We start from the raw sequence: 14,774 nt of genomic DNA, 5'->3' as shown, positions 1-14,774 counted from the left end.
TTTTTGTTATTTAAATTAACTAAAAATTGATAAAAGAAATGTACCAAGGCTATGCTTAAGAGTGAATAAAAATGAAGAACGTATAAAAACTGATAACTTTTTATGAAAGTTCTTCAGCATTTATATCTTTTATGCAAGACCAAAAAGAAATGCAATAAAGTGAACTTTGCTGCACTTTTTAGAGTATGATTAATTACTCCGGGACCCCGCATTGAGTTAAAAAATATTTTGAAAATATGGCAGAAATTCTTTTGAAAATAAACTAGATAATACACTTTTTTCCTCTCCTAAGCATTTGTGTAAATCTCCGCACGCAAGAAGCGTTTATTTTTTCATAATTACTTGAAACATTTTCATGACTACGTAATTATATTGGAAATTTATGCTTATATGTGTTGCACTTATGGAGAATATATATAAGTAATTTAATATCGGGAAAGTTATTTAAGTTCTTTACATCGCTGAACACATGGCTACTAGAAAAGAACATAAATTTTTGCTTCAGGAAGTGAATATATGAAGTAATACTAAGCACTGAAAATGTTGTACTTAAAATTATAAAAGGATCTTTCATAGCAGCATTATAATTAGTAAATAAGAATCGATACGTCATTATTTAGCATATATGCAGGAATAAAATTAATATATTTATAAAGATAATGGAAATTTGTATGCATTAATTAAGTTAAATATATTATTTATTTAACGCATGAGCCAAATCAAAGCGTTATTTATAATTAATGTAAGAGTTCATCTTATGAACACTATTTCAGATAATTTGAGATACATTAAACTCATTTAATGAAAAATAACCAGACAGTAAAAATTTTGTCAAAATTGTTACTGTCACCACGTTTCTGGCCCGAAGAGTTTGAAGATCTACCAAAAAGTTGACAGAAAATCATAGGTTTGTGTGGATACAATCAAATATAAAATATATCAATAAACAACCATGTGGATTTAATTTTCCTAATAATAACCTGTGCAATAAATGCTTTTTAAATTTTAGATTAAGAGGAGAATTTTAGAAAATGTGGTATAAATATTTTCCTAATAAAGTAATTAAATAATTTCAGGATTATGCGCCAACTAAATATAAATAATTGCCATCTGAGAGAAATGTTTGGTGTATTTCTCACAATGAAGCGATTCAGTGAGGACAAATTTATATTTAGAATAATTATCTTGAAAAATCATGAGCTATCTAATTCACTCATCGACTCTAATAAACTAGTGCACAAGTCTCTTGTGCACTAGTTTATTACAATAAGTTACTATAAAGCAGCGTTTTCTCAACTTTTTGACTAACACGTACCATCTTAAGAAAAATTTTAGTACCACCATTACACAAGAGATATCCAGTTCTTTATAACTGATCTTGTTTCACTTAGTTTTAACCCTAAATTAGGATGATTTTAATTTTGTTCTGTATTTACTTTTCAAATATAACATTAAAGAAAATCCTGGTTCACAAAAATAAGTTTGCAGAAAGGTAATAAAAATTTAATAGCGTTATTTGAAATACCTTTAAATTTTTTTTTTTTTTCGGTTCAATCAAAAGTTAACAAGTGTGTTATTTTTAAAATCTTCAGTTAGAATTCGAGCACAAGAAATTTTTATTAATTGTCGTTTTCCTCCACGAGATAAAATTTCAAGTACATTTGAACAAAATGGATTTCTAATACAATTTTCCTTTTCATAATCCTCGGGAAAGTACACATTGAAATTATTTAAAAGCAAGGGAAAGTACACGTTGAAAAGCAATGATTTTTAATGTCGGATGCTAATTCTTCTCTTATTTTCAATAACCAATTCTTTAATTATTAGCTCGAGTTTATTTTATAATTACATTTATTTTATCTTTAATGGTAAACAGATTAACACCTCATCCTTGTAATATTAAAATTTAATTCATTTAGCTTTCCAAAAATATCACCTAAATATGCTAAACGCGTCAACCATAATTACATAAATAACCCTTTTTTTTCAATTCAAATTTTGAATCACAGAGGAAAATTTGAATATCCCATCGAAGTCCAAAGCGACTATTTAAAACCTTTCCTCTTGATAACCATCTTACTTTGAAATGCGGCAAAAGCGTTCCATGTTCACTGCCCGTCTCTTGGCATAAAATCGTAAATATTCTTGAATTTAAAGCTCGGTATTTAATAAAATTAACAATTTTCACATCTTGATTTAAATCGATTTCCATGTTTTCGGGAATTGCTTTGGCTACTAAAACTTCACGATGAATGGAGGAGCGAGTAAATTTAGTTTCAGATGCAATTTCATTATTTGAGATGTAACATCAGAATGCTTTGCTGTTAATGCCCGAGCTCAGCCACTGCATACGGCAATGCACTTATCCCAAGAATTATTGTTCTCAGACATAAAATTGTCAATCACTTTGAAAATTTCATTTTCGAGGGCGCGATACATATCCCTGCTTACCTTTGATAAACACCAGGCGTCCCCGTCCTCCGTCACCTGTCACCTGCTCTGTCATGAAAGGATTTACAAAATATTTTTCGGCAATTCGTTTAGCTTCTTCGAAACGTATGTAAACTGATAAACTAATAACTGAACTAACGTATGTAAACTAATAAAGTTCGTTTAATGAGTATTTCCATCCAATTGCAATGCAAAATACACACTGGGTTCTATTTTGTTGTTTAACGATTTTAATGTTAGTTTTTTTAAATTTCATTAGCAATTTTTTTAATGTTTTTAATATTAAAACGCAGTCTTTAGCTGCTGTTAATAAAATATTTTTCCAATAGCATGAGCCTGGTCAGTCTTGGCATATCTTAGGCTTACTAGATAATAACTTCGAAAGCTTTTTCACTCGAAGTAACAACAGATTTCGTTATTTCTTTACTATAATTTAACTCCTATAATTTCCTCAAATATATTCTGCAGATTTATCCTTTAAATTGCCATGCTTAGATTAAGATGCCTTTTAATAAACTGGGATTTAATAATTTGATTGGATAATAGTTCACCGCAAACAACACATTGATGTTGAGGGTTCGTTTCATGTCCCTTCTAAGTAAACTCAATTCATAAATGGCTTTCATTATATTTTCTATAAAAAAAATTTTTTTTTTGTTTTTTTCAAAATTCTAAGTGCTAGTAGATTATCCTGAATCCACCACTTGTGAATTATCCCTTTTCTGCTTAGTCAATCTTAGCCATTTTTCCATTTTGAAAATCAAGTTTTGTTTTATTATTTTTTCAGAAATATTTAACTGCACAATATATTACGAGTTCGTAAAACATACCTGCTATTAGCAACAGCAGATCGACGTAAAATATTATTCTAATTCAAAATAGAGCAATATGAGCCCGGAAATGGAGGCGACATAAAATAACATGCTAATAAATCGATTAACTCTGAACGTATTAATGAAATACTATTACCTTTTCATAGGAACTTATTTTTATTTTCTGTTAAACACAACATCCATTTATATTATTCCTGTTTAAAACATCTTTTATAACAAATTTTGTTATGCACATGGCTAAAATAATATTTGTGAAAATAAAAACGGATTATTTTGCTAAAGTCTATGAGCGGCTATTGATCTTGAGCAAAGCTCAGACCGCATACATTTTCGAGTATCAGCGATAAAAACTTAAACATGATGTTGGGGTGTTTCATTTTTGAATTTAATAGTTAAAATGCTTTGTTTCTTTGCGTACCACCTATTTTTCTGTTGCGTACCACCGGTTGAAAATCATTGCTATAAAGTATAGCATTGCTACGGTCACCAAGTTCCTGCGCCGAAGACTTTGAAGACCTGCGAAAAAAGTTGGCAGAAAATCATAGGTTTGGGTGGTGATTACTACCCGCACTAAAGGTACTGCTTTCATGTTTATTTTTATAACTTTATAAGAACATTTTGGCGAACAGCTTTCGTTACAATCAGATACAAAATATATCAATGAACAGCCATGTTGATTTAATTTTTCTAATAATAACCTGTACAATAAATACCTTTTAAATTTTACATTAAGAGAACAATTGTAGAAAATGTAGTATAAATATTTTCCTAATAAAGTCCTTAAATAATTTCAGGATTATATGCCAACAAAATCATGTGCCAATTAAATATAAATAATTGCCATTTGAGAGAAATGTTTGCTCTAAGTCTCGCAATGAAGCGATCCAGTGAGGACACATTTATATCTAGAATAATTATCTTGAATAATCATGAGCACTCTAATGCACTCATCTTCTGTATTAAACTAGTGTACAAGTCTCTGTGTGGCAATAATTTACTATAAAGCCGCGTTTCTCAACTTTTTGACTAACGCGTACCATCTAAACAAAAATTTTAGTACCACCATTACACTTTACAATGATTATTTTTCAATGTCTTAGTATTTATTGGGTATTTGTATTAAATATGCACACTTAAAAAAAGATTAAAAATTGGTTACCAATTAGTTATCAAAACTGAAGTTATAATACTTTAATTCTAAAATTTAGTGCAAAATTTGTACCTGTTTAAGAGAGATCAAGTTCTTTATGGCTGATCTTATTTCACTTAGTTTTAACCGTAAATTAGGATCATTTTAATTTTGTTCTGTATTTATATTTCAGATATAACAGGGAAGAAAATACTTGTTCTCAAAAGTAGGTTTCCAGAAAGGTAATAAAAATTTAATAGCGTTATTTGAAGTACCTATAAATTCTTTTTTATTTTTCTGTTCAATCAAAAGTTAACACATGTGTTATTTTTAAAATATTCAGTTAGCATTCGAGCACAGGAAATTTCTATCAATTGTCATTTTCCTTCACAAGATAAAATTTCAGGTATATTGAAATAAAATGGATTTCAAAACCAATTTTCGTTTTCATAATCCTCGAGAAAGTACACGTTGAAATTATTTAAAAGCAAGGGTAAGAACGCGTTGAAAAGCAATGATTTTTAAAGTCGGATACTAATTCTTCTCTTATTTTCAATAACCAATTCCTTAATTATTAGCTCGAGCTTTTTTTATCATTGAATTTAATTTAGCTTAAATGGTAGACAAATTAACACTTCGTCCTTGTAATATTAAAATATAATTCATTTAACTTTCCAAAAATATCAGCTAAATATGCTGATATTTTTGGAAAATTACTTAAATAACCATTTTTGCAAATCAAATTTTGAATCACAGAGGAAAATTTGAATATCTCAACGAAGTCCAAAGAGTCCATATAAAACTTTTCCTGTGAATTACCACCATCTTACTTCGAAATGTCTTAAACGCATTTCTTCATGTTCACTGCCCATCTCTTGGCATGAAATCGTAAATATTCTTTAATTTAAAGCTCGGTTTTTAATAAAAACTAGCCGGCAAGCCCGCCAGCTGAGCGGGCTGAAGTCCATTACTTCAGGGGATGGATGCCTTCGTGGTATTCGAAAATTGGACCTAACTACCAGTGTACAGCGATTTTACATTTGCTGCGCCCGCTTTGTTAACGTATGCATGCAGAAGATACTGCATGCGGAAAACCACGAAAACACACATGCAGCCAGCCCGCTCGCCGGGATTAGAAAGTTGGACCGAACTACCAGTGTTCAGCGATTTTACCGCTCAGCTGCTTGTACGAAGTGTAATCGCGAAAATTTTCGGGTGTGATATTCCAACAGTATACTCGTTGTTACAATTCCTTTATTTAAATTCTTTTTGGTAAACTCCAACTGCTGTCTATATATTTTATACTTAACATCTCTTTTGTAATTATGTTTCATAACAGTAAATATATACTGGCATTTAAATGCCTTTAAAATAGTAGAAAACATTTAAAAGCATTATGTTACAATTTTTTCATGCTCGGAAGTAATACTTTTAACTGCGAGCAAACCTTTGATCTTAGTCGTAACTGTAACTGCTTTCGGCGGCGTTTGTTTACATTTTTCAAGCGTGGGTTTTCGAGCTGATCAGTTTTCGTCAGTTATCTTTGTTTACCTTCTAAAAATGTTCTTCGAAGGGTCTTCTAAGACTCTTGATAATATTTTAGTCGTGAATTTGTTCTATTTTGATTATACTGGTAAATTTTTTTTTTTACTTATGCTATCATAATGCATACTATTAGCAAGTAGTATCATAAACCCAAAGCATCAGCGGTTCTAAAATAAAACTCGTGCATGTGTGAAGAATATTCATGGCAGATGGTCATTTGTAGATGCTGTTACCGCAGAAAAAATTGCTGACACTTAAAATTTAGCGGATATGACAAATGATAAAAGTCCAGCGTGAAAATCAATTGTGAATACAACTGCGAGTGTAAAGGCAGCTGAGTTGAAAACAACTTTTCAATCTACATCAAATTCTAATCAAAATTTGATTGAAAAGTGTTCCTATATTTTAATGAACAGCGAAATGTTTGTTGCATAATGCTACAACAGTTCTTCAGATGTAATATGAAAGGGAATGTTTGGCTGTTGAACTCGTTTGCAAATTGTGTAAGAAGGTGTTAATTTTAAAAAATCAAAAATTGTAAAACCAAAACTTGCAGATTATAAAATTGCTGGTAAATAACAGAATGTTAAATAATAATATGTGCAATGCTATGGAAATTCTAAGAACAGATAACAATTATCAAAATATTTTGAATAATTAGGCAACGACCACAGGAAGTGTCATTTTTACTTCCGTGTGTAATGTAGTGGTGTAGCGTATTCAGCTACGGCAAAGCACTCGAGTGCAATCTGCCTAAGGGGAGGGATGCCTTCTTGTCGGCTTTTTAAAGGAAAGTGGCATGGGGAAAATAACAAAAGCACCCATGCAGCCACCCCATTCACTGGGATTCGAATGTTGGGTGTTTGTAAAAGACGCAACTTTGTGGAACAAACTCATTTGCTCATTACAGTCCTATCCCTCGAGTATATCAAATATCATGTGAATCATGCCCATGTCTTGCATCTGCTGCACACCTTGTTCCATCATTGTGTGGATATAGCTCATATTGTGTCAATAGTGTTGTATGTGTCCAATATCCCCTGTATATACATTTGAAAATATATATGTACATACATATAAACCAAATTAGTTAGTCGCCTGTTTTTATCGCATTCAAAATAAATAAATAACAGAAAATAATTTTTAAAATCTACCGAGTAAGTATTGCAGATGGGTGGGCTGCACCCACTCAATTCTTTGCTGGTGTCTAAAATAGTTTCTGTGTGAAATTTGTGGAAATATTTTGTATTTAAATCAAAAACAGAAAAATAATTTTAAATCTATGATTAAAATTGTTTTTCTCACTTTCATTATTATTAACACGAAACCGAAGGGACTGAAGAATTTTTTCGTGTTAAAGGATGTTGAAAAAAAAAAACATATTTTCAACAAAATTAAGTTTATTAGAGTACATTTTATTTGCACAGATATGCATATAGGCATGTATTTAATAAAAAATCAATGAAACAAAATCATCCACAAGAACTGCATTATTCATTTCGTTTTCTTTGTCGGAATCTGCATCAATGATATTTTTTTAGCTTTGAACAAACTCCAAAATATCCTTGTCTCCAATTATTTGGGGCTGTACACACATTATCATCAACTACTGCAACTGTTGTTCTTTGGATAACACAGTAGGGCAGCACACAGAAACTTTTCCAAACGTTTCATAAAATGTCAGTCGTGTGAACCCGTAAGATATTTTACTGTACCTATGTCTATAAAAGACACAACTTTGGGAAAGACATTACAGGCCTATCCCTTGAGTATATTAAATATCATGCAAAACAAAATATTTTATATGAATGAAATCAGTTATTGCGTCAATAGTTCAAAGAAAAACAGAAAATAATTTTTAAAATCTACCGAGTAAGTACGCCAGATGGGCGAGCTACAATCCGTATTTATCTGAAAAGAAATAATAATAATAATAATAATTTCTTAGTTATAAGTTTATATTAAACACAAAAACTTGAACAGAAAAAAAAAAATGTAAACAGAAAAAATTGGTGGGTTTTTGACGGCATAAACTGCCTGACACCTGGGGTCTCCTCTGCAACCTCATCGACCAGGGGGTTATTTTTTCTCCCAGGTATCAGCCCCTTCCCTGGTCTGCTGTTACAGAATCATAGACAAAATTGCATCACTATATATAAATATGTATATATATATATATATATATTGATGCAATTGTATATACATATATACACACACGCACAATTAAGATATATATATATTTGTATGTGTTTACAAAAATGCAAGCAATGAATAAGAAAAATTATTTACAAAAATTTACATGTTCTATGTACACCTGAAAAGGAAAACATTTTAATTTGAATGAAATCATTTCTATATACACCTGAAAAAAAGTATTTACAAGTTCTATGTACATCTGAAAAGAAATGTATAAAAACATTTTAATTTGAATCAAATCATTTCTATATACACCTGAAAAAGAAATATTTTTATGTGATTGAAATCAGTTCCATAAATACCTAAAAAAGAAAAATACATAAAATGTTTTAAAATTAATGAACGCAATTGTATGTAGACCTGAAAAGGAAAATTTATAAAAAATATTTACAACATTGAAAAAATAATACAGCTTCCGATTGCCTAACTACTACAAATTCCACTTTGTAACAACAGACATAAAAGCCGACTAATGCATAATTCTCAAACTGTTTCAGCTTCATCTTGACTTGCTTCAATTTATCCCAGTCATCCAAAAACCTCAAATCTTTTTCATTTTTGCTTTGGCTTGATTAACTTCATTTTGTGTTGCAAAAATCTCACTGTTTCAATGTCTCGAGTAACTTTTTTACTGCAGAACCTCCCTGTAAACAATATTTCTTGTGAATACTTTAGAACATGCGGGCATCAAACGGCCTTGCTTCTTGGTGTCTTTCACTAAAACACGAACATTCCTCATAGACGAACATCTTGAAAAAGCTACGTAAAGCATTCCATGACTGAAAACGGGTTGCGGTAAATAAATCCCAACTTTCTTAAGTGTCTGTCCCTGTGACTTATTAATAGTCATACAAAATGCAAGCCTGATGGGAAACTGTCTTCGCTTGAGCTGAAAGGGGAGGTTTGAATCTGATGGTGAAAGTTCAACACGTGGAATGAAAACTCTCGATCCAGCATTCTGTCCAGAGATGACTTCACAATCTAAAACGTTTGGCATAATTCTCTTCACAATGAGCCTTGTTCCGTTGCAGAGTCCAACCGATGGATGTAGATTTCGTAGAAGCATAACTATAACTCCAACTTTCAAATTCAGAGGATGAGGTGGCATTCCAGAAGGCGTCAGGCTGTGGATGAAATCCAGCTGATACGTTTCTTGTTCTTCTTCGTCATCGCAAATAACCGAGTCTGCACTGTAGTGCGTGAAAACTTGACCTGGAAACGTGGAAAGAATTTCTTCATTAAGCTTCAGAGCTTCCTCGTTCTTTGGACATAAAATCGCTTTACTGGCCAAGTCTTGTAAGTCGAATTCATTACCGCAGCCAAACATTTCTTCTACTATCGATCTGTTGACCACACACAAAGATGGAATTTCGATAATGTCTTCGTCCAAGCCACTGTCATTTTTAAGACGACCGTCTCCCAACTGCAGAAGCCATTCTGAAAATTCTTGTTCTTCCGGATTCAATCGCATATTGGTGGAAAGCGTGCATTGTTTGAAATGTGGCCACAAAAAGGAGTTCCTGAGGCAGCTCTCGATCGCAGAAGTTCGGTTTCCATGTGCGACAACAGGTAATGTTTGTCTCCAGTCACCTCCTAAAACTAAGGTTTTACCGCCAAAAGGAACATCCAGTCCGGTCAAGTCTCTCAGCAATCTGTCGACAGCTTCCAAAGCGTAATGAGGCGTAATGGTGCATTCATCCCATATGAAAAGTTTTGCAGTCTTCAAGTACCTTCCTTCAGCGCTATCTTGTCTCACACGGCACGAAGAATTTTCCAGAAGTGGAACGGGCAACTTGAAAGTAGAGTGTACAGTTCTTCCACCGGTCAACAGCACAGCAGCAATGCCTGTCCACGCAACGGGAATGGCAACGTGGCCCATTCCTCGAACAGCATGAAGGATCGTCCTAAAAAGGAAAGTTTTTCCAGCTCCGGCAAACGCATTAACACAAAATGTCTTCGGTGTGTTAGGATTCTCATCTCGTACAGCTTCCAAAACCAAGTCGTAAACTAATTTCTGTTCAGGATTCAACATCCCGTTCAACACTTCGGCTTGTTCGTTTTCATACTGGACATCGAACTGCGGGACTTCGAGAGAAACAGCATCAGTCAATGTTGGTTGCGGGAGACCAAGAGAACATAGCGAAACATTGTGCACTTCTAACTGGTCTTCTATACTTCTCAGTGCAAGGCTGAAACTGTCTTCTAAGGAGTAAGATCTCGCAAAATCTTCAGAAAGGGACTCTTTGAATTCATTCCACAAAGCGACGGGTTCCGCAGGGTTGCAGAAAACACAGATGAAGCAAAAAAGCTGTCTTAGCTGCGGTGGCATTTGAAAAGCTGATGCTTCTGCCAGAGTATTTTTCCATTCTTCGTCGTCTTGCAGCAGATGCCTTGCACGGCAGGCTTCCTTGAACGTTGAATACTCCACACCTTCGTAAGTTCTTAAGTCGGCAAAACTCTTCGCTCCTTTAACGTGACACAGCAGCAACCTCAGATGGAAACGCTCAACATCTTTCAGGCTAACAGAATACATTCTTGAAATGATGTAATCTCCAAGTCTAACTCGTGTCTGCCAGGCATGATTCCTCCAGGTGAAATGTTTAGGAATTTCGGCATACAGGTAACCATTCGCTTCGGGAACTGTCCTGTTCAGTTCAAACCATCCGGTGAGCATGGTATTTTTCTCGGCAGCTCTCTGGAAAGCATTCCTTTCTTCGGATTCGGCAAAATAGACGGGCTGCAGGTTTTCCAAATGAACCGGTAGTCGTATGATGGAGTGCGACTTAGAATGCATTCTTTTTTCAAACAGCCTCCACGCTGCTTCAGGGGCAGACACGTATCTTGCATTTAAGAAGCATTTGATCTCGTCCCACATTAAAGTTCTATCTCCAGATTCTTCCAGAACAACTTTAGCTGCATCATGACCCTTGTACACGTATTTGAACAAATACTTCACCGATTTTATGCAGCTGCATACTTCAACGTTTATGTGGGCGTTGTACTTTTTCGATAAATACGGATTGTAAGGAACGACCCATCTGTTATCGATGGCATGACCCTTGATCACGATAAAGTTTCCACCGTCCCTTCTTCTGTAGAGTGGGTAGCCATTCACGTTCTCTTTAGTTTCTGCCTGAAACGGTTTCGGAAATCCTTTCGAACATACACCATCACTCATGCAGGGAGAGTTTCTATTCAGTTCACCGCAGGGTCCGTGAATCATCGATGACTTCACAATGTTGTGTAGCTCCGGATGTCGAGTAGCATCTGGAAGTTCAGCACACACCAGCGAGTCGATGCACTTTGCATCTCTTATTTTGTCTTCTTCCGCTAAAAACAACAAAAGGTGCATATGAGGCAATCCTCTCTTCTGAAATTCGATGACGTGTATATCTGCAATGGTCGCACCTAAGATGTGATTCTTTGTCAAATCTTGCATCAAAGCCGTTTTCTTCAGGTCAAATACCCTCGAAACGATGTCCGGGCGATCGTGAGCCTTCTGTACTGGGAATAAGTTTTCTGTTATTTCCGGCCATTTAGGGTTGCACGTGAAAGTCAAAAACAGATCCGGTTTACCAAAGTCGCGCACAATGGCCATCGAGTCCTGATAGTTTTGCTGCATGCAGCGAGGGCTTCCTATAAACGTTGACGGAAGTATAACCGGTATTCCAGGGCGGACGCCCGTCTCTTGACCAACTCTGTAAATGTGATCGGCAAGACCCATGTAAGTTTCCACTCTCAGATTCGTCTGAGGGCTCCGGAGGTACGCAATCCTGTTGCCTTCAACTTTTACGTATGCATCCACGAGATACTGCTGAAACGATTTCCGGCCATACAAAATCGGGTTGTAGCAATCTCGTCGTACGGACACCCTGTGACTGTAAAACTGTAACTCTGTGTATTGCTGTCCGACTCTGAATCCTTGCTCGCCGTGAGGAAAGAAAAGTACGTACGTCATGGGTTCCAAGTTGGGATTTAAGGTACTGATGTTGATGAGACCGCCACCTCTCGGATGGATCACGATGTCTCGGTTCGATGGAGGAGCGCCGTCCGTACTCTTGAAGACGACTGCAACTTCATTTTCTTTCGGAGCATTGTAACGTCCCCTGTGCTCGCCTGCAGCAACACTTTCACCCTTGATGTACATGCGGATATCCGCAGCAGTTTCGGCACCTTGCTCTCGTACAGTTTCTTCTTCGAATTCCTTCAGCATCTTGTAGGCTTCCGCATATGGATTAACGTTCCTTAAAACTGTGTCCAACTGTCTCAGGAGTTCGGCGTTCAGGGCAACATTTCCAAATATGTTCATTCTCTGCCTGAGGGCTTGATCCGAATCTAAAATGTACAGCTGAGCATACTGTTCTTGACCGGGATGAGGCGGATGAAGGTGGCTCGTTCGATGATATATGGCACCGTGAATCCTGAAGCAGTAGGGACCCGAACCCGAAGGCATTTCTATATTGGCACCCAATGAAGCAAAACTGAGCAGGCAGTTGTAAGTACGTATGTTGGCAAAAAACTCTTCAGAAAACGGGTGGTTCCCATTCATTAAATTGTGCCATTCTTCTGGATATCTTCTTTCAGCTTCGACAATTTTCCCATTGTTACAGCAGTGCATGTATCTTCCTCTTGCATTCCTTTCTCCCGTAAAGAACAATCCGTTGCAGAGATCGCAGGAAGCTTCCATTGAACCGGCGCTGTGTTGCTCAACATAAACTTCGAGTCCACATCTTCCTGCATTGTGAAGAGTGCTGCGTGAACGTTGTGCTGCATTCATGCGTAGCCTGTCTTCTCGTACGGACATTGTTTCTTCGGATAGGACTTGTCTGTGGCGTGCAGCGTCTCGCGTTCTTCGTGTAGCAGCGTCCTCTTCCGACTCTTCCGCTCGAACTTGACGATGACGATGAGAGTCCAGTCTGTGCCTCCTACTGGTTTCTTCTTCACTTTCTTGAGCACGCAAATTTTCTTGACATTGGGATTGCCTGCTGAGTCTCCTAATGGTTTCTTGTTCCGTTTCTGCAGCACGTAAATTTTCTTGATGTTGAGCTTTCCTGCCGAGTCTCGTAGCGGTTTCTTATTCCGTTTCTTGAGCGCGTAGGTTTGCTTGCCGACGCGCTTGCGTGCTCAGTCTCGCAGCAGTTTCTTCTTCATTTTCTGCAGCTCGCCGTAAACTCTGTGCTTCAGCTCTTCGTCTTCTTGATGCATCTCCTGTAATGCCTCTTTTCCGTTTCGGCATTTCAGTACGTTAAAAAAAAGCACTACTAAAATATTAACTCGACTCAAAAAATTGACTACGCAGATGAAAGAAAAAAATTGCTCATTAAACCAATACTGCTGGAAAAAAAATTAATGCATTCTATATGTATACAACACAAATTTTAAAATAATCCTAGACTAAATGAAAAATTTTCCACTTAAGAGCAAATTAATTTTAAAAAATCAAAAATATAAAACAAAAACTTCCCTGTTAAAAAATTGCTGGCAAATAAGAAATAATATGGGTAATATTATGAAAAATTCCAAGCACAGATAAAAATTATGAAAATATTTCTAATAATTAGGTCAATCTGAGAACAAAGCACATAAACAGAAAATGAAAACCTAAACACAAAATAAATAAAAGGTATAAATACAAATATAAATTAGGAACTTCTGAAATCAATTCTGAAATTCAAATAACAAACCTAACAAAATAACAAATCTAATAAAATATAGAACATTCGATCGCCTTAAAACGATAATTGTTATCGCACACAGGAAAATGTCAAAAATATAAAATGTAAATGCAATTTATCGACCAACAATAACAGAAATATAAAACACGAATGAATAGATCTTTAAAAAAATACAAAATAATACATTAAATATATAAAAAGAGTCACCAAGTTAATGTTCCGAAGAATTCTCAAGTTCTAAACTAACAGGAGCATATAAAAGTCTAAAATACTACTTTAAATTACTAAAACTACAAATATAAATGCAAAAAACAATCAAATATCCTGTAAAAAGAAATAAAGATTAAGTGCAATGAGTAATAATAAGAATATTTACGAAATTTGAAATGCTGGAAAAAATTGCAACGGTCTCCTTCCAAATCCAAAATTCGTAAATAAATTTTTTGTTGCCAAACCAGGAAACTAAACTTTTGATTCTATTTGATCTGTTGCCAGACCGGGAAACAAAACTTTTTATTTTATCTATGACGTCATTTACTCGACTTATCAAGGGCATAAACCAATCTACATTCAACTAACGACAACTAAATGAAGAGAATGTTTCTATTTTTAGTTTTATTTTAGCTTTTCAGTTTATTCCTTTAAGTTATTTTAATTTTTTATTCTTAGTTTGTTAGTGGCGAACGGCCTTGGCGTTCCCATAGCATTTTTATCTCCGACGACTGCCGAGACTGTTGCCACTCGGAAGACTGAGTGCCGAAATTATTGTTTTCGCAGTTTTTAATTAATAACTCGGCGGATTATTGTCGTACGAAGATGGGACCGGTATCGATGGATTCGTTGATTTTTTTTCGAATACGGGGATATGCGTTTCGAATCGCAACTCGGAGCCGTTCCGCAGATATTCGAGAAAAACGAATTTGGCACTCGGCCAAATCCCTAAAA

This window comes from Stegodyphus dumicola, chromosome 2 (genome assembly GCF_044657685.1).
Source record: "Stegodyphus dumicola isolate Sdum_Otavi_A_Nest chromosome 2, ASM4465768v1".
Taxonomy (NCBI): Eukaryota; Metazoa; Arthropoda; class Arachnida; order Araneae; family Eresidae; genus Stegodyphus; species Stegodyphus dumicola.
Note: the sequence above shows the minus strand (reverse complement) of the source record.